Source organism: Macaca nemestrina, chromosome 13 (assembly GCF_043159975.1).
Source record: "Macaca nemestrina isolate mMacNem1 chromosome 13, mMacNem.hap1, whole genome shotgun sequence".
NCBI lineage: Eukaryota > Metazoa > Chordata > Mammalia > Primates > Cercopithecidae > Macaca > Macaca nemestrina.
In genome coordinates this window covers 120,744,830-120,764,750 of record NC_092137.1, presented here as the reverse complement: position 1 = coordinate 120,764,750, position 19,921 = coordinate 120,744,830, and the positions used below count along the sequence as shown (strand labels likewise).

At 43.9% G+C, this 19,921-nt stretch overlaps 1 long non-coding RNA gene across 2 annotated transcripts in view; it reads right to left on the bottom strand.

The window, feature by feature from the left end:
- The window catches only part of LOC105490065 (uncharacterized), a 101,548-nt gene that overhangs the window by 71,763 nt on the left and 9,864 nt on the right, over window positions 1–19,921 (bottom strand). Inside the window, exon 1 of one of the 2 annotated variants that reach the window (XR_011612125.1) lies at window positions 398–490. The exons of the other annotated variant lie outside the window; for it this stretch is intronic. This is a non-coding gene — a long non-coding RNA (uncharacterized lncRNA). Of the gene's footprint in view, window positions 1–397; window positions 491–19,921 lie in introns of those variants that run through there. 2 annotated transcript variants of the gene reach the window in all.

Genomic DNA, 19,921 nt, shown 5'->3' with positions numbered 1-19,921 from the left:
TTGTGTTGTTCCTGATGTTAGGGAGAAAGCAGATAGTTTTTCAACATTAAGTATGATATTAGCTGTAGGTTTTTCTTTTTCTTTCTTTCTTTTTTTGTATTTTTAGTAGAGACAGGGTTTCACCATAATGGCCAGGCTAGTCTCATCTCAAACTCCTGACCTCAGGTGATCCGCCCACCTTGGCCTCCCAATGTGCTGTGATTACATGCGTGAGCCACCACACCTGGCCAGCTACAGGTTTTTCATACGTGCCCTTTGTCAGGTTGAGAAAATTCCCTTCTATTTCTAGTTTGTTGGGTTTTTAACATGAAGGAATATTGAATTTTCTCAAATGCTTTTTCAGTATTGATTGAAATAATTGTGTGGTTTTGTCTTTTATTCTATAAAGATACATTACATTTGAGGTGGGAATCAATGCTGGAGGCAGGGCTCGGACTCCAGACCAAACTGAGGACTAGCTAAAACAGACACAGGGCAGAAGCAGCTTTTTGTAAGCCATGCCCACCAGTGGGCCATATCAGTTTACCATTGCCATGGCAACATCCAGAAGTAACTGCCCCTTTCCATGGCAGTAACCCAACAGCCTGGAAGTTACCAGCTTTTTTCTAGAAATTTATGCATAATCTGCCCTTAATTTGCATATAATTAAAAGTGGGTACAATTAGTACTGCCTCTGAGCTGCTGCTCTGGGTACAGTGCCTATGGGGTAGCCTTGCTCCACAAGGAGCAGTACCTCTGCTGCCACTATACACTACTGCTTCAATATAAGTTGCTGTTTCACACCACGAGTTCACACTTAAATTCTTTCCTGAGCAAAGCTAAAAACTCCCAATTTTGGGGCTTTCCTGCCCTGCATCACGTTGACTGAACTAATCTTGCATTCCTGGGACAAATCCCACATGATTATGGTGTAAAATCCTATTTATACATTGTGGGATTCAGTTTACTAGTATTTTGTTGAAAATAAATGTTTGTATCTATATTCATAAGAAATGTTGGTCTCTAGTTTTATTTTCCTGTGGTGTCTGTCTGGTTTCGGTGTCAGGGTAACTCTGGTCTCGTAGAATGCGGTGCAAAGTGTTCCTTCTTTGTCAATTTTTTGGAAGAATTTTTGAAGCATTGGTATTAGTTCTTTAAATATTTGTTAGAATTTAACATTAAAGCAATCTCAGCCTGGCCCCCCCGCCTTTTTGTCAGTAGCTTTTAATTAATAATTCAATATCTTTAATTATTATAGGCCTATTCAGATCTTCTATTTTTTCTTAAGTCAATTTTAGTAGTTTGTGTATTTGTAGAAATTGTTCGATTTCACTTAAGTTTTCTAATCTGTTGGCCCACAATTCTTCACAGTGTTCCCCTATAATTCTTTTTATTTTTGTAAGGTTAGTTATAACGTCCCTTCTTTCATTCCTAATTTTAGTCTTCTGGTCTTTTCCTTGGTCAGTCTAGCTAAAGATTTGTCAATTTTGTTGATCTTTTCTTTTTCTTTTTTTTTTTTTTGAGACGGAGTCTCGCTCTGTCGCCCAGGCTGGAGTGCAGTGGCTGGATCTCAGCTCACTGCAAGCTCCACCTCCCGGGTTTATGCCATTCTCCTGCCTCAGCCTCCCGAGTAGCTGGGACTACAGGCGCCCGCCGCCTCGCCCAGCTAGTTTTTTTTTTTGTATGTTTTAGTAGAGATGGGGTTTCACTGTGTTAGCCAGGATGGTCTCGATCTCCTGACCTCGTGATCCGTCCGCCTTGGCCTCCCAAAGTGCTGGGATTACAGGTGTTGATCTTTTCAAAGAACCATCTGCGTCATTAATTTCTGCTCTCATCCCTATTATTTTCTTCCTTCCATTTGCATTAGTGTTTAGTTTCCTCTTCTTTTCCCAGTGTCTTAAGGTAGAAAGCAAGGTTGTTAATCAGAGATGTTTCTTCTTTGTTTAGTGTAGACGTTTATAACTATAAAAAGTTCCCTCTGATCACTGCTTTCCCTGCATTCCACAGTATTGTTATGTAGTGTTTTCATTTTTATTCACCTCAAAGTATTTTCTAATTTACCTTGTGATTTCTTCTTTGACCTATTGATTATTTTGAATTATGTTGTCTAATTTCCACATATTTGTGGATTTCCCAAATTTTGCTGTTATTAGTTTATACTGCACTTTCAAGCATTTATACTGTCTTTTAAACATACATAATCACCTTTACCAGAGCTCTTTTTTCTTTTTTTGCATGTATGTGGTTTTGAATTCCCATCTGAGGTCACTTGTAGACTCTCTTAAAGGAAAAGGGCCAGTTGCGGTGGCTCACGCCTGTAATCCCAGCACTTTGGGAGGCCGAGGTGGGCAGATCACAAGGTCAGGAGATTGAGACCATCCTGGCTAACATGGTGAAACCCCGTCTCTACTAAAAATACAAAAAATTAGCTGGGCGTGGTGGTAGACGCCTGTAGTTCCAGTCACTCGGGAGGCTGAGGCAGGAGAATGGCGTGAACCTGGGAGGCAGAGCTTGCAGTGAGCGGAGATTGCCCCACTGCACTCCAGCCTGGGCGACAGAGCGAGAGCGAGACTCTATCTCAAAAAAAAAAAAAAAAAAAAAAGGAAAACAAGACAGCCACTGTTCCATTACATTAATTTTCTTTTCCTTCCTTCCTTCCTTCCTTCTTTTCTTTTCCTTCCTTCCTTCCTTTCTTTTTCTTTCTTTCTTTCTCTCTCTTTCCTTCCTTCCTTCTTTCTTTCTTTATTTCCTTTCTTTCTTCTTTCTCTCTCTCTCTCCTTCCTTCCTTCCTTTCTTCCTCCCTCCCTCCCTCCCTCCCTTTCTGTTTTGCTCTTATTGCCCAGCCTGGACTATTCCCTTACCTTATGTTTCCTTTTTTGAGACCAAGTTTTGCTCTTGTTGCCCAGGCTGGGGTGCAGTGGTACTGTCTCAGCTCACTGCAACCTCCGCCTCCCAGATTCAAGCAATTCTCCTGCCTCAGCCTCCAAGTAGCTGGGATTATAGGTGCCTGCCACAACGCCCTGCCAGTTTGTTGTATTTTTAGTAGAGACAGGTTTTCATCATGTTGGTCAGGCTGGTCTTGAACTCCTGACCTCAGGTGATCCACCCACCTCGGCCTTCCAAAGTGCTGGGATTACAGGTGTGAGCCACTGCACCCAGCCATATTATTTTTCTTATAATATTTCTTAAATATGCATCAACATAAAGCTAGTAATAAACTCTTCATGCGTATAACACCTATTGCTATTTTAAAACAAAAAGAAATTTACAAATTGAACACAAAAGACCACCAAACCCAACAAAACTCAAGTTGCCATTTCACGAGATACACTGCTGTTCTGTGGAGACTACGCCTCATCCTGCAGTGAGGCCATGTTCTGACTGTCCCTACCACAGTCTCCATGACTGCATGTGACACGATGATTCCATTTTCCCACCGCTGGTCTCCCTCAAAGTGCTGTGAAACTTTCACTCATAGACAGAGCCTGGACAGTTATTTGGCTTTCACTTTTATGAATGCGCCACTTACATATTTATGGTATTTTCCCATTTCTTTTCTAATTAGTTGAGACATTTAATTTCTGAACACCAACACATAAATAAACACATGTAAACATGGTCACTCAAATCCCATTGGTTAGCAAGACTTCCTTCAGCTATTAATTAATTAATGACTCATAGAGTTAAATATTTTTAAGTAGACCGATAGTCAAAATGAAAACACAATATTAACAAACGTTTATAGAACATTCATGGACATCCAAAAAATTTAGAGAATGTGGGATTGGGAATTCACTCTGAGAAACACTGCCATCGGCTCTTCTTTGATGCATTAAAAATGTGTTGGTCCGTTCTATGTTTAGACATGGCTAAGCCTGGGCATTCAATGGGAGTGATACGGTGGAGCAGGTCCAGGGCCCAGCAGTCAGTTCAGTGTGAGTGCAGCTTGCGAGGTGCTCTGGAGACTAGAGGGAAGATTTAGATTCATCAAAGCCCGGTGACATCAGTTACTGTGTTTTGACGAATGACGAGGAATTCCCCATGTGTGGAAAAAGAGAGGGGAACTTGAGGCAGAGAGAGCAATATTCCTGGAAAAAGTGTGCGTGCGTACCTAATTTTATGTTATTACAGTTAGTCAAATAAGCAATGAGTATCTACGTTGTGTTCAGCTCAGTAGGGGGCCCAATATAGTTCATGGTCCTGACTTCGGAAGCCGAGAATCTAGCTGGAGAAACAAAATCACAAGTGAGTACGCAGTGAACCTCCAAGGCAGCATATTATCACCAAAGAGTGTGGCCCAGAGTTTAGGTGCTATAGCAGTGCTGAGTGGCCCAAGTGGGTCAAGAGTGGAACAGTGAGAAAAAGTTTCATGGAGTGGGCGGCTGAATGGATCCCAGGAGGATAGACCAGAACAGAAGCAAACCCTGCAGTCACATGCCTCCAAAAGGGAGGTCAATGAAAAGGTTGGATTGAGAGCAGCCCAAGACTGGTAGAGTAACCTCACACACGGGAAGATCCGGTGTGGCTGTTAGAGTAATGGTGCCAAGGTTAGCCTCAATTTTGATTATCAAGGTCAATATATTTTATCCCATCAATGACATCAGTGACTTCCTTCACCCTGTATTCTCTCTACCCCCATGAATCAACAACTGTTTAGCAAGCAGGAGAGAGTTAACTGATAGGCTGCTTTGTCAACTGTAGCCCACAAAACACATTACATTTAACATTCTGCCCACAGCAATCAGGTTCTTGAAAAGAGTATCCATGACTGAGCTTCAGGAATGTGTAGGCTCTTTGCATTACTTTTTTTTTTTTTTTTTGAGATGGAGTCTCACTCTGTCGTCCAGGCTACAGTGCAGTGGTGCAATCCCGGCTCACTGCAACCTCCACCTCCCAGGTTCAAGTGATTCTCCTGCCTCAGCCTCCCGAGTAGCTTGTATTACAGGTGTGCACCACCGCGCCCAGCTAATTTTTATATTTTTAGTAGAGACGAGGTTTCGCCATGTTGCCAGGTTGCTGTCGAACTCCTGGCCTTGTGTGATCTGCCCACCTCGGCCTCCCAAAGTGCTGGGATTACAGACGTGAGCCATTGCACCCAGCCCCTTATGCATTTCTTGTAGTAAGTTGTAAAAAACCCTTATGGGATATGCTGGTTGAGGTCTCAGGCATTGAAGGCTTGCCAGTGACACCAAGGCAAGGATTTGACTAAGGTTGATAAAGGTAACTTTCAATTAATATTGATTAAAATTTTAATTTCCAAGCTTTAATTAAATTAATTTTTGAATAGGTTACACATTTAGAAGACATAAAACAATGTTGGATGAAAAGTCTTCTTACTACCTATGTCCCTACACACTTATTTCTCCTCCCTGGAGTCAACCAATGCTGCTATTTCCTGAGTCTCCTTCCAGAAATAGCTTATGCACAGACAAGCAATCATATATGTATTCTTAAAGAAAATACTTGATTAGCATCAGATTTTTACATTGTAAATAACATTAGGGATGCATTTTTCTTTCACTTAAGGGGGACATAATTATTAGTTTTGTCAAATTACAAAATAATGCATATTTATTATAGAAAATATAAAAAGAAAAAGAAAATGAAAATCACTCATTATCCTTCCATTTGGAGGATATCATTATATCCATATATAGGTCACCTCAGGTGACCTATAATTATTTGTACTTCCTTCAGCACGTTTACACCCCATATGCAATGTATTTCACTGGTGTTTGTTTTCACTTACTATACTGTTTCAATCTTTCCAAATCATTACGTGTGTCTTCTACACCATTTTTAATGGCTGGTTTGTATATAATATAATTTATTTAACCAAAACGTCTTGTTTGAAACTCAAGTTGATTACAATTTTTCACCATTATAAAACTTCACTTGAGGCTGGGCACAGTGGCTTACACCTGTAATCCCACCACTTTGAGAGGCCAAGGCAGGTGGGTCACCTGAGATCAGGAGTTCGAGACCAGCCTGGCCAACATAGTGAAACTCCGTCTCTACTTAGAAAAAAAAAAAAAACAAAAAAACCAGGTGTGGTAGTGTGTGCCTGTAATCCCAGCTACTCGGGAGACTGAGGCAGGAGAATCGCTTGAACTTGGGAGGTAGAGGTTGCAGTGCGCTGAGATCATGCCACTGCACTCCAGCCTGGGTGACAGAGCAAGACTCCATCTCAGGAAAACAAAATGAACAAAACAAAACACTTCACTTGATATATATTTACCCTTCGTTTATTGATTTTATTGACGATTTTTGTAATTTAAGTGCAAATCTCTTAAGACTGAGGACTATGCTTGTCTTGATGACTTACATCCCCTGAGCACAGTGCTTGAATAACTGAATTTAGCTATTGAAGGCCATAGCTGCAACTAAAAAACTGCAAGTTTTGTTTTTGTTTTTTGTTTTTTTTGAGACAGGGTCTTCTCCTGTCGCCCAGGCTGCAGCGCAGTGGCACGATCTCGGCTCACTGCAACCTCCGCCTCCTGGGTTCAAGTGATTCTCATGCCTTACCCTCCCAAGCAGTTGGGATTACAGGTGCCCGTCACGACACCCAGCTAATTTTTGTATTTTTAGTAGAGATAAGGGCTTCACCATGTTGATCAGGCTGGTCTCAAACTCCTGACCTGAAGTAATCTGCCAACTTTGGCCTCCTAAAGTGCTCAGATTACAGGTGTGAGTCACCGTGCCTGGCTGAAAAAATACAAGTTTTCAGAGAAATTAACTTCATAAAGGGTTGGGCTGATGTTTAGCTGCTTTTGGAATATGTGACAACATTCTTTCCCATACAGCTACAAACCTGTTGAGAATATACCAAGGGTTTGCTCACGGTCTTCTACAGAAAAAGAGTTGTGACTTGTGGTCTTAAATATATGAACAAAATTGCAAAATGGGCTTCTGGTTTTAGTAAGCAGCATCCTCTATATTAGGACAAAAAGTACATTTGACTGCACTGGAATAAACTAGTCGTAGAGCACTCACACATGCTGAAAAACATCAGATAAAACACTCTGTACAAGTAACCATAAGACAATGCCATTTAACACATTTCTAAAAGTTACTTTCTCAGAACAGTACCCTGTTCCTCAGGGAAGGTTTATTTTAAAAGATCATGGTCACTAGACAATTGTGGTCTTGTTTATTATTATTCTAAATGAGGTAACAGAATCCTTGTAGCTTGTAGCTTGTTCGGTCTGTAAAAAAATCTTTCCCTGTCTCTGCGAGCCTCCACAGCAGGAACAAAGAAGGAGGCACCCAGGGCAAAGGAGGGCTGACAGAGCAGGTTTTTATGGGGGTCCTACTGTGACTCAGCCAAATGCTGCCACTCCAACTCAGAAAGACCGTCTGGAGATCATCATTATTGTGCTGACGAAGCCCCATGCCTGGCTGCGGAGGTGCCATGAGTACCCACAACTCTGAGGGCCCCGTTGTTGTAATCACAGTATTAAGAACCATCACACACTTGGGTGCCTGATGCCCTTCTTCCCTTTAAGGGAAACTTGCATAGTCAGCCCCAATCTATGTTTAGATTTGTGCATGGGGAAGAATTCTTCTGCAAATCTTTGACTTTGAATGCATTTGCAAAGACAGAAGTAGAACCACCACAGGTTTTCTTCTTCACTGGAGACTAGACCTTTGACTACGAACCGCAGAAGAAAGCTCTTCTTCAGTTTGTCCTTTCCTGAAGATATAAAAAGCACTTCTACCTGTTAATTTTTTTTTGATCGTCCTTTAAACACTGTTGAAGGAAGTTCCAATGCCCTGGAATGATACTTTTGCTGCTAATTTAGCCCTTATTTGCTCCGTAATTCATCTGACCTCGTAACAGACCCAATCACCCAGAAAAATTACCAGACAATTCTATCTGTGGCAGGACCATATAATCAGCAAAAGTTTATAAAGTCAACTATATAAACTTTGAATCATACGCTACTGTTCTTTTAACTTTTATTTTTAAGTAAGTGTAGACTCAATTATTTAAACTGTTGTAAAAGTGGTACTGAGTTCTTTATTCTCTTCCCCGAATTCCAGTGGTAACACCTTACATAACTGCAGTACACCCCAAACCAGGAAAATGCCATCGATGTTGCTACTATACTTCTTGACATCTGACGGTAGAAAAACTGACAACTCAAAACTCCTAAAACCTAAGAAAAGCAATGAGTTTCATCTCCCGCTAAGATCTACTACTCTCAGGTTCAAGTTCTCTGCACTCCACACTGCTCAGGCAATTTTGGTTTTGTAATGCTCGTGCCTTCTTTGAGCAGAAAAACAGTCTCCTCTAAGATTTGTTAATCTTAGTCTCGAATACACAGAGCACCCTCCTTTGTTCCTTGTTCCCAGTCCCAGACAATTTTCCATTGTCCTACTGGAAAGGGAAGGTGGTAGTATGTCCGGAATTGGTGGGTTTTTGGTCTCACTGACTTCAAGAATGAAGCCACCGACCCTCACAGTGAGTGTTACAGTTCTTAAAGATGGTGTGTCTGGAGTTTCGTCCTTCAGATGTTCAGATGTGTCTGGAGCCTCTTCTTTCTGGTGGGTTTGTGGTCTTGCTGTCAGAAGTGAGGCTGCAGACCTTCCTGGTGAGCGTTACAGCTTTTAAAGGCAGCGCGTCTGGAGCTGTTTGTTCTTCCCGGTGGGTTCGCGGTCTCGCTGGCTTCAGGAGTGAAGCTTCAGACCTTCTCGCTGAGTGTTATAGCTCATAAGGCAGCGTGGACCCAAAGAGTAAGCAACAGCAAGATTTACAGCAAAGAGTTAAAGAATAAAACTTCCACAGTATACAAACGGCTGTGAGCGGGCTGCCACCACTGGCTCGGGCAGCCTGCGTTTATTCCTTTATCTGGCCCCACCCACATCCTGCTGATTGGTCCATTTTACAGAGAGTTGATTGGTCCACTTTACAGAGAGCTGATTGGTCCGTTTTGACAGAGTGCTGATTGGTGCACTTACAATCCTTGAGCTAGACAGAGAGTCAGGGGGTGCTAGTTAGCTAGATACAGAGTTAGCTAGATACAGAGTACCAATTGGTGTATTTACAAACCTTGAGCTAGACACAGAGTACTGATTGGTGTATTTACAAACCTTGAGCTAGACACAGAGTACTGATTGGTGCACATATGATCCTGGGGCTAGATATAAAAGTTCTCCAAGGCCCCATCCAGTTCAGGAGCCCAGCGGGCTTCACCCAGTGGATCCTGCACCAGGGCTGCAGGCGGAGCTGCCCGCCAGACACTAGCCGCGCCTGCACTCCTCAGCCCTTGGGCTCTCCATGGGACCCGGCGCCATGGAGCAGGGGGCAGCGCCCGTAGGGGAGGCTCAGGCCGCGACGGAGTCCACCACAGGGGAGGAGCTCAGATACGGAGGGCTGCAGGTCCCGAGCCCTGCCCCGCTGGGAGGCAGCTAGGGCCCTGCGAGAATTTGAGTGCAGTGCCGGCTGAACCTCCGCAGCTGCTGGCCCGGATGCTAAGCCCCTCACTGCCCTGGGCTGGCGGTGCCCACTGGCTGCTCCGTGTGTGGGGCCTGCGGAGCCCGCACCCGTGCCCGCCGGAACTCACACTGGCTGGTGAGCATGGCACGCAGCCCCGGTTCCTGCTGGCGCCTCTCCCTCCACACCTCCCGGCAAGCAGAGGGAGGAGGCTCCTGCCTCAGCCAGCCCAGAGACGGGCTCCCACGGTGCTGTGGCGGCCTGAAGGGCTCCTCAAGCGCCGCCAGAGTGGACCCCGAGGCCCGAGGCTGAGGAGGCTCTGAGAGTGAGGGCTGCTAGCACATTGTCACCTCTCAGTAGTTTGGGGAGTCTCTACTAGTGCTGTACTTTAATGTACTTTTTAAGAACTTTTTATTTTGAAATAATTATAGATTCATAGGAAATTGCACAAATGTTAAGCGGAAGTTCTAGGTATGCTTCACTTCGTTTCTCCAAATAGTTACATCTTTAATGCTCATTTTTCCAGGTTACTACACCTGGAAAAGATAATCGATTCCTGGGTTGTGTCCTTTTGTTTTGAACTAGAAAACAACAAACCTTTTCATTAACCATTCCTTTTGGCCAGTGAAAGAAGGTGTCTTACAACTGAGAATCTCTAATTCAAAGGATTGGGGCAATTGTTAACCAGTTAATTGGAAAATATAGAAACCATTAAAAACGATACATAGAACTTATGTACTTCCTCTAACTTGCCTCATATAAATGTGTTCATTCTCCAGTCTTCTGACTTGGGTTGTAGAAAACAGTGTTGTACTTCAACGGGAAACTTTGCATCCTCTGTAGCACAGCCTACTGCCTTATCAGGCTGATTCTATGGGAGCTCTTGTAGAAATCTCTACATTGTAGGTAACTGATAGACACACAATTTATGTTTTGTCTGCTGGAGATTGGTCTCCCACTCTCATGTGGGAAAGCCTGCCTGTGTCCATTTGCACATTTAATTCAACATTACTGCTTATAAATGTGTTTCTTTTTTGACCTTTCCTTTGAAGGTTAGAACAGTTACCTGGTTCCTTCATTTAATAAGTTTAATAAAATCTTTAATATGCATTCTTTTTTATATTTGAATAAGAGTCATGATTTTACCTTTTCTTGAAAATTATCTAACAGGGTCAAGGTAATTTCTTTGAATATTTGTCTACTGGTTAGAGTTTCTTCTTTCTTTAGAATATTATACTGGTAACAGATCACAGACAGCAAAGATTTCCAGTTTTACTCTTATAAAGTGAAGGTAGAACTTAAAGATAGGTGCCAGACAATGAGAGCTGAGTACTTCTAAATTTGTCTGACTTCTTGTCCCCTACCTCTGGTCCTTTACTGGGGTCTCACCCACTCCTAACTCAGTAGCAGTGTTATTTAATGAGCCACCTCCATCTAGTATCCCCAAAGCATTCATTCTTCTTCCAGTTTCACAGACACAGTAACTTTTCCTCTTTTAATACTTATATTTCACTAATTTATAACATCTAATTAAACTACATATCAGTGTAGCCAGCATAAATAGATCTAAGAACAAACATACCTGACAAGATAAACATGCAGCTCAACTGGCTGAAGCAGTACCTACACCTGGCTGACTTGCTTGCTATTCATGGGAGCTGATAGCGCTGTGGTCAAGTCTGTGTGCTCCCTGTTGGTTAATTGGTTAATCGTGTAAGGGCGCTGCAGGCAGGCCAGTGAAGAGGGTGTGTGGCAGAGACTAGCTGCCTGTTTGCACATTTCTGTCTCTTCCTGGACACACAGCTGGACCTCATATCCCAGTCTCATTTGCAGTTAGTGTCGCCATGAGACTGAAGTCTGGTTAATGGAATTTAAGTGAGAGTGACAATTCTTCTAGGTCTGCCACTGCTACTCTCCAGCTTTCTTTCCCCTTCATCTGGCTTGATGGAGACATTCACCTTAAAGTCAGTGATAAAGATGGCGCAGCCAGAAGACATAAGGAGCCTGGGTCTCTAAATCACTGCTTGCAGGGCCTGCTGACAGGGAATATCCAACTTTTGGAGATACTGGAGAGACTATCCTTTCTCCACTGTGTCCTCTGGATACCTTTGTCAAAAATTAGTTGATTATGTATATTTTGACTTATTTCTTGGCTCTCTATTCTGATCCATTAGTCTACATGTCTGTTTTTATACCAGTCCCATACTGTTTTGATTACTGTAGCTTTGGAATATAATTTAAAATCAGGAAGTGTGATGCCCACAGCTTTGTTCTTTTTTCAAGATTCTTGTGGCCATTTGTGGTCTTTTACATTTCCATACAAATTTTAGGATTCGTTTTTTCTATTTCTGTGAAGAATTCCATTGGGATTTTGATAGGGATTGTGTGGAATCTGCATATTGCTTTGGGAAGTATGGATATTTTAACAGTATTAATTCTTCAGATTCATGAACACAGGAAGCTTTCCACTTATTTGTGTCCTCTTCAATTTATTTTCTCAAGTTAGGTTGGCATTTGTGAATAAAAATGCTACCGATTACTGTATATTGATATTGTATCCTGTAACATTATTGAATTCATTTATTAGTTCTAATAGTGTTTTGTGGAATCTTTGGGTTTTTTACATATGGGATCATGTCATCTTCAAATAGAGATAATTTTACTTCTTTCTTTACTATTTGGATGCCTATCCCTTTATTCATAAGTCAATGAATAATGAATAAGTGAATAACGAACAAAGAACAATTTGTCCTGCCTTAGTCAGTTTGAGCTGATAGAACAAAGTACCATAGATCTGGTGGCTTACAAACAACAGATATCTACTTCTCACAGTTCTGGAGGTTGCAAGTCCATAGACAGGGTGCCAGTATGGTCAGGTTCAGGTGAGGTCCCAGTTTGAAATTGCAGACTGCCACCTTCTCATCGTGTTCCCAGGTGGCAGAAGGAGAAAGGGAGATCACTCTGGCCTCTCCTTGTAAGGGCACTAATCCTATCATGAGGGCTCTACACTCATGACCTAACTACTTGCCAAAGGCCCCACCTTCAAATACCATAATATTGGCGATTATATTTCAACATATGAATATTGGGGGACACAAACATTCAATTCATAACATGTCTGATATACCAGGCACTTAATTTTATACAGTCAATTAATTGATTCATTTCAGTAAATGGGGACAGTTACTGTATTAGGCCTTTCTCATATTGCAGTAAAGAAATACCCGAGACTGAGTAATTTATAAAGAAAAAAGGTTAAATAGCTCAGGTTCTACAGGCTGTACAGGAAGCATGGCAAACAAAGCATGAAACAAAGCTGGCATATGCTTGGCTTCTAGAGAGGCTTCATGAAACTTCCAATCATGGCAGAAAATGAAGGGGGAGCAGGTGTCTCACATGGCAAAGCAAGAGCAAGAGAGAGAGAATAGGAGGGAGGTACTAAACACTTTTTTTTTTTTTTTTTTTTTTTTTTTGAGATGGAGTCTCACGCTGTTGCCCAGGCTGGAGTGCAGTGGCGCGATCTCGGCTCACTGCAAGCTCCGCCTCCCGGGTTCCCGCCATTCTCCTGCCTCAGCCTCCTGAGTAGCTGGGACTACAGGCGCCCGCCACCGCGCCCGGCTAATTTTTTGTATTTTTAGTAGAGACGGGGTTTCACTGTGGTCTCGATCTCCTGACCTTGTGATCCGCCCGCCTCGGCCTCCCAAAGTGCTGGGATTACAGGCTTGAACCACCGCGCCCGGCCCACTAAACACTTTTAAATGAACAGATCTCATGATAACTCACTCACTATCGTGAACACAGCACCAAGCCATGAGGAATCTGCCGCCATGATACAAACACCTCCCGCCAGGCCCTGTCTCCATCATTGGGAATTATAATTCAAACATGAGATTTGGGTGGGGACAAACATCCAAGTTATATTATTCTGCCCCTGGCCCCTCTCAAATCTTATGTTCTTTTCACATGGCAAAATACAATCATGCCTTCCCAATAGTTCCCCAAAGTCTTAACTCTTTCCAGCATTAACTCAAAAGTTCAGTCTCATCTGAGACAAGGCAAGTCTCTTTCATCTATGAGCCTGTAAAATCAAAAACAAGTTATTTACTTCCAAGATACTATGGGGGTAAACATTACCATTCCAAAAAAGAGAAGTTGGTCAAAAAAAGGGACTAGAAGCACCATATGAGTCTGAAACCCAGCAGGGCATTCATTACATTTTAAAGCTCCAAAATAATCTCCTGTCATTCCATGTCCCACATCCAGGTCACACTGGTGCAAGGGGTGGGCTCCCAAGACCTTGGTCAGCTCTACCCCTGTGGTTTTTCAGGGTGCAACCCCCAAGGCTACTCTCACTGGCTTGAATTGAGTGCCTCTGGCTTTTCCAGGTGCAGGGTGCAAGCTGCTGGTGGACCTACCATCTACCACTGTCCTCAGGTCTTGAGGACAGTGGCCCTCTTCCCACAACTCCACTAGGCAGTTCACCTGTGGGGACTCTGTGTGGGGCCTCCAACCTCACATTCTCCCTCCCCATTGCCCTAGTAGAGGTTCTCTGTGAGGGCTTCACCCCTGCAGCAGGCTTCTGCCTGGACACCCAGGCTTTTCCATATATCCTCTGAAATCTAGGAGGAAGCTACCAAGAATCCACCATTCTTGCACTCTGTGCACTTGGAGGGTTACTACCACGTGGAAATTGCCAAGGTTCATGACTTGCATTCCCCAAAGTGGCACCTTGAGCTGTATCTGTGCCTCTTTGAGCCATGGCTGGAGCTGGAGCAGCTGGGATACCAGGAACAGTGTCCCAAGGCTGCACAGGGCAGTGGGGCCCTGGTTCTGGCCCACGAAATGATTCTTCCCTCCTCAGCCTCTGGGCCTGTGATGGGAGGGGCTGCTGGGAAGACCTCTGAAATGCATTTGAGGCCTCTTCTGCATCATCTTGGATATTAGCATTTGACCCCCATTTAGTTATGCAACTGTCTCTAGCAAGTGGTCTTCACAGTCTGCTTGAATTCCTCTCCTGAAAAAGCTCTTTCTTTTTTGCTACATGGCTAGGGCTACAAATATTCCAAACTTTTATGCTCTGCTTTCCTGTTAAAAACATAATTCCAACTTTAAGTCATTCCTTTGCTCTCTCATCTAAGCATAGGTTGTTAGAAGGATTCAGGCCACATCTTGGACACTTTGCTGCTTATAAATTTCTTCTGTCAGATATCCTAAATCATCACTCTTTAGCTCAAACTTCCATAGATCCCTAAGGCATGAACAGAATGCATGAACCAAACTCTTTGCTAAGGCATAACACAAGTGACCTCTGCTCCAGTTCCCAATCAGTTCTTCTTTTCTATCTGAGACTTCAGCATCCTGGACTTCACTGTCCATATCACTATCAACATTTTGATCACAACCATTAAATCAGCAGTCTTTAAGAAGTTCCAAACTTTCCCTCCTCTTCCTATCTTCTGAGTCCTCCAAACTCTTCCAACCTCTGCCTGTTATCCAGTTCCAAAGCTACTTCCACATTTTCGGGTATCTTTATAGAAATGCCCCACTCCTCAATACTGATTTTCTCTGCTAGGCAATTCTGGCATTGCTATAAAGAAATACTTGAGACTGGGTAATTTATAAAGAGAAGAGGTTTAATTGGCTCACGGTTCTTCAGACTGCAGAAAACATGGCACTGACATCTGCTTGTCTTGTGGGGAGACCTCATGAAGCTTCCATTCATGGTGGAAGGTGAAGGAAGAGCACACATCTCACATGGCAGAGCAGGAGCAACAGAGAGAGAGAGAAAGAGAGACAGTGTGTGTTTGTGTGTGTTGATGGGGCAGGGTGGGTACCACACACTTTTAAATGACCAGATCTCATGAGAAGTCACTCATTTTTGCAAAGACAGCACCAAACCATGAGGGATTTGTTCCCATGATCCAAACACCTCCCACCAGGCCCCACCTCCAGCCTTGGGAATTATAATTCAACATGAGATTTGAGTGGGGGAAAGTATCCAAACTATATCATTGCTTTTTGCTGGTCTTATTTAAGTAAATTTATTCTTTCACAGCATGGTTCTGTGGAATTTCTTTTTCACGTTATTAGGAATTTACTCCTTGCCCTGTTCTTTCAGGAAATGCAGTTGGGATCCTAAAGGCTGGGGGCTGTAGCCTTGTCAGGGATTAGAGTTGAGTATTCATCGGGAAGTTGGAAAAGCCCTCCACAGAGGGAAGAAGTCTGCCACTTCTGTAACCTTTTAGAACCATCCTTTCAGTTAAGGAGGACCCAAGAAGACAAACAATGACATTTGGATAATGACTTTTTGGGAATTTTGTTTAAACCTTTGCTGCAATTAAAAATCAATAATTTCTCAGGCCGGGCGCGGTGGCTCAAGCCTGTAATCCCAGCACTTTGGGAGGCTGAGACGGGTGGATCACGAGGTCAGGAGATCGAGACCATCCTGGCTAACACGGTGAAACCCCGTCTCTACTAAAAAATACAAAAAACTAGCCGGGCGAGGTGGCGGGCACCTGTAGTCCCAGCTATTCCGGAGGCTGAGGCAGGAGAATGGCGTGAACCCGGGAGGCGGAGCTTGCAGTGAGCTGAGATCCGGCCACTGTACTCCAGCCTGGGCGACAGAGCGAGACTCCGTCTCAAAAAAAAAAAAAAAAAATCAATAATTTCTCTTTCTGTGATTGCTTAATGATTTAAGAATCTGGCTCATTCATCAACTGGGAACAAGGACATGTATAAAGCTGAGTGAAATGACCAGACTCTGGGGCTTGGAGGTTGGAGGCAAATTCTTGCCAGCTTGAGCGAGGAGGTGAGATCACGGGCTCCCTCCTCTGAAGAGCTTTCCATGAGTGAGACCTAAGGGGGCTCAGTTTGCCCATAGAGATCTTGGACACTATGAAACTCTTCAGTAACCTCAAGGAGTCGTAAGAGGAGGACAGAATCTTTTCTCCCCCAAACAATTGAGCTTTGAAACACGTATGACCATCGGCCCATTCCTGGGGGTGGAACAGCTGCTGCGTACCCCATTATCATGCAGTTCTTGCTCAGCCCCTCTCACTAACAGTCTAGGCTTTGGAGGACACTGTGCAAAGATGCCTCTGCTTTTCTGTTTGAGATTTTATTTATGGCTGTCTTAGTCCATTTTGTGTTGCTGTAACAGAATATCTGAGATTGGGTAATTTAAAAAGAAAAGGAGTTTATTTAGCTCACAATGCTGGTGGCTGGGAAGTTCAAGAGCACGGCCCTAGCATCTGGTCAGCTTCTGATGAGGCCTATGTGCTGTGTCAAGACATGGCGGAGAAGTGGAAAAGCAAGCATTTGTGAAAATGCACTAAACAGGAGGAACCTCACTTTATAACAATCCATTCTCACAGGAACTAATCCCTTCCCTCCAGAGTGAGCACTCACTCACTCCCTTGAGATGGTCTTATTCTATTCATAAAGGATCCACTCTGATGTTCCAAACACCTCCCATTAGGCCCCACCTCCCAACAGTGCTACAGTGGCAATTAGCTTTAATGTGAGTTTTGGGGGACCAACAACATCCAAACCATAGCAACGCCCTAATCACATTGTGAAAGGCACTGGGTTAAAGTTAAAGGCCCATTCTATATGAATCTACCAAAGCCATTAAGATCAGACTAGATCTTAATATTAGTAGATCTAATACTAGTTGAGAGCTGAAAGAGGGGAGGGAGGCTAATTATATCAGAAAGCTACTCTAGGTAAGTGTATTAGTTCATTTTCACACAGTTCCATATGCCTGGGGAGGCCTCAGAATCATGGCAAGTGGCCAAAGGCATTTCTTACATGGCAGTCGCAAGAGAAAAATGAGAGAAGATAAAAAAGTGGGAACCCCTGATAAAACCATCAGATCTCGTGAGACTTATTCACTACCAGGAGAATAGTATGGGGGATCCACCCCTGTGATTCAAATTGCCTCCCACCGGGCCCCTCCCACAATATGTGGGAATTATGGGAGTACAATTCAAGATGAGATTTGGGTGGGGACACAGAGCAAAACCATATCAGTGAGCTTCAAGCATAGTTGTGAGCCCCTTGGCTGTCATGACAAGAAGAGACATTCTATTCGTAACTTAGGTTTCATTGTCTTAAAAAAAAAAAAAAAAAAGGAAGCTACCAACCCATCAAAAGGTGCACAGTTCCATAGACCTAAACTCCAAAAAGTTTGTAGGGAATTTGAATCAGGACTTATGACAACATAATAGTGTCTTGAATAGATGCTTTTAGAACACAGGGAGATAATCTTTAGATGATCATTATTACATTCATATTTTACAAAACCCTTTGGCATAAAATATTGTAAACCTCTTCTGTTACATCATTTCTATTTGAGTAAGAAAATCTTAGCATATAACTTTTTTACTTTATTTTATTTTTTGAGACAGAGTCTCACTCTGTGGCCCAGGCTGGAGTGCAGTGGCACAATCTCGGCTCACTGCAGTTTCTGCCTCCCAGGTTCAAGTGATTTTCCTGCCTCAGCCTCCCTAGTAGTTGGGACACTGGCGCCCGCCGCCATGCCTGGATGATTTTTGTATTTATGGTAGAGGTGGAGTTTCACCACGTTGGCCAGGGTGGTCTGTAACTCCTGATCTTAGGTGATCCATGCGCCTCGGCCTCCCATAGTGCTGGGATTACAGGCGTGAGCCAGTACACCCGGCCTTCGTATATAACTTTAGATGCAGCTGGACTGTGTGTGTGCACGCGTGCACGTGTGTGTGCGCGTTTCCCACTCTGTGCCTCCTGCATGCCCTTGAAGCAGAGGGCTCCTTCACTTCACTTCCTCTACTTCACCATATTGAAGCAGAGGCCCCTCTCTACTTCACTTCCTCAGGGGTTGTGTGCAGCACAATGGAAAGCAGCGTGAATCTGCAACTCCTTCTGGCTGTTATCCTCCGAGAACCTAAGCCTTGGATTAATACGGCAGAGACAAATGCCCACTGCTCAGGGACTATCCCATGTTCTCCAAACTTCCCCATTTCCTGGTCATTAGGTGGGGGTCATGTGACTTGTTTAGGCTAATGAGCTGTGAGAAGTAAACATATGAATACATCAATATAATTGCATGTATGTGTTGATGTAGAATGCAATGTCCTGCACATACGCTCTGCAACTTTATTTTAGGAAATACTTAATCTTGGAGGCATTTCTATATTAGTATACATAAGTTTATCTTTTTATTTTAAACTGTTACCATATCACAATAAGAATATAGCATAATTTCAACTACTCCCTTCTTTTGTTGGACATTTAGATGCTTTCCACTATTTTACAATGATAAAAACACTTCTGTGGGGGGGGGGGGGCGGAGCAAGATGGCCGAATAGGAACAGCTCCAGTCTCCAGCTCCCAGCACGAGCAACACAGAAGACAGGTGATTTCTGCATTATCAACTGAGGTACTGGGTTCATCTCACTGGGGAGTGCCGGACAATCAGTTCTGGTCAGCTGTTGCAGCCCGACCAGCGAGAGCTGAAGCAGGGCGAGGCATCGCCTCACCTGGGAAGCGCAAGGGGGAAGGGAATCCCTTTTCCTAGCCAGGGGAACTGAGACACACAACACCTGGAAAATCGGGTAACTCCCACCCCAATACTGCGCTTTAAGCAAACGGGCACACCAGGAGATCATATCCCACACCTGGCTGGAAGGGTCCCACGCCCACGGAGCCTTCCTCATTGCTAGCACAGCAGTCTGCGATCTAACTGCAAGGCAGCAGCGAGGCTGGGGGAGGGGCGCCCGCCATTGCTGAGGCTTAAGTAGGTAAACAAAGCCCTGGGAAGATCGAACTGGGTAGAGCTCACAGCAGTTCAAGGAGGCCTGCCAGTCTCTGTAGACTCCACCTCTGGGGACAGGGCACAGCTAAACAACAACAACAACAACAACAACAAAAAGCAGCAGAAACCTCTGCAGACGCAAGCTACTGTGTCTGACAGCTTTGAAGAGAGCGGTGGATCTCCCAACACGGAGGCTGAGATCTGAGAACGGACAGACTGCCTGCTCAAGTGGGTCCCTGACCCCTGAGTAGCCTAACTGGGAGACATCCGCCACTAGGGGCAGACCGACACCCCACACCTCACACGGTGGAGTACACCCCTGAGAGGAAGCTTCCAAAGCAAGAATCAGACAAGTACACTCGCTGTTCAGCAGTATTCTATCTTCTGCAGCCTCTGCTGCTGACACCCAGGCAAACAGGGTCTGGAGTGGACCTCAAGCAATCTCCAACAGACCTACAGCTGAGGGTCCTGACTGTTAGAAGGAAAACTAACAAACAGGAAGGACACCCACACCAAAACCCCATCAGTACATCACCATCATCAAAGACCAGAGGCAGATAAAACCACAAAGATGGGGAAAAAGCAGGGCAGAAAAGCTGGAAATTCAAAAAACAAGAGCGCATCTCCCCCTCCAAAGGAACGCAGCTCATCACCAGCAACGGATCAAAGCTGGACGGAGAATGACTTTGACGAGATGAGAGAAGGCTTCAGTC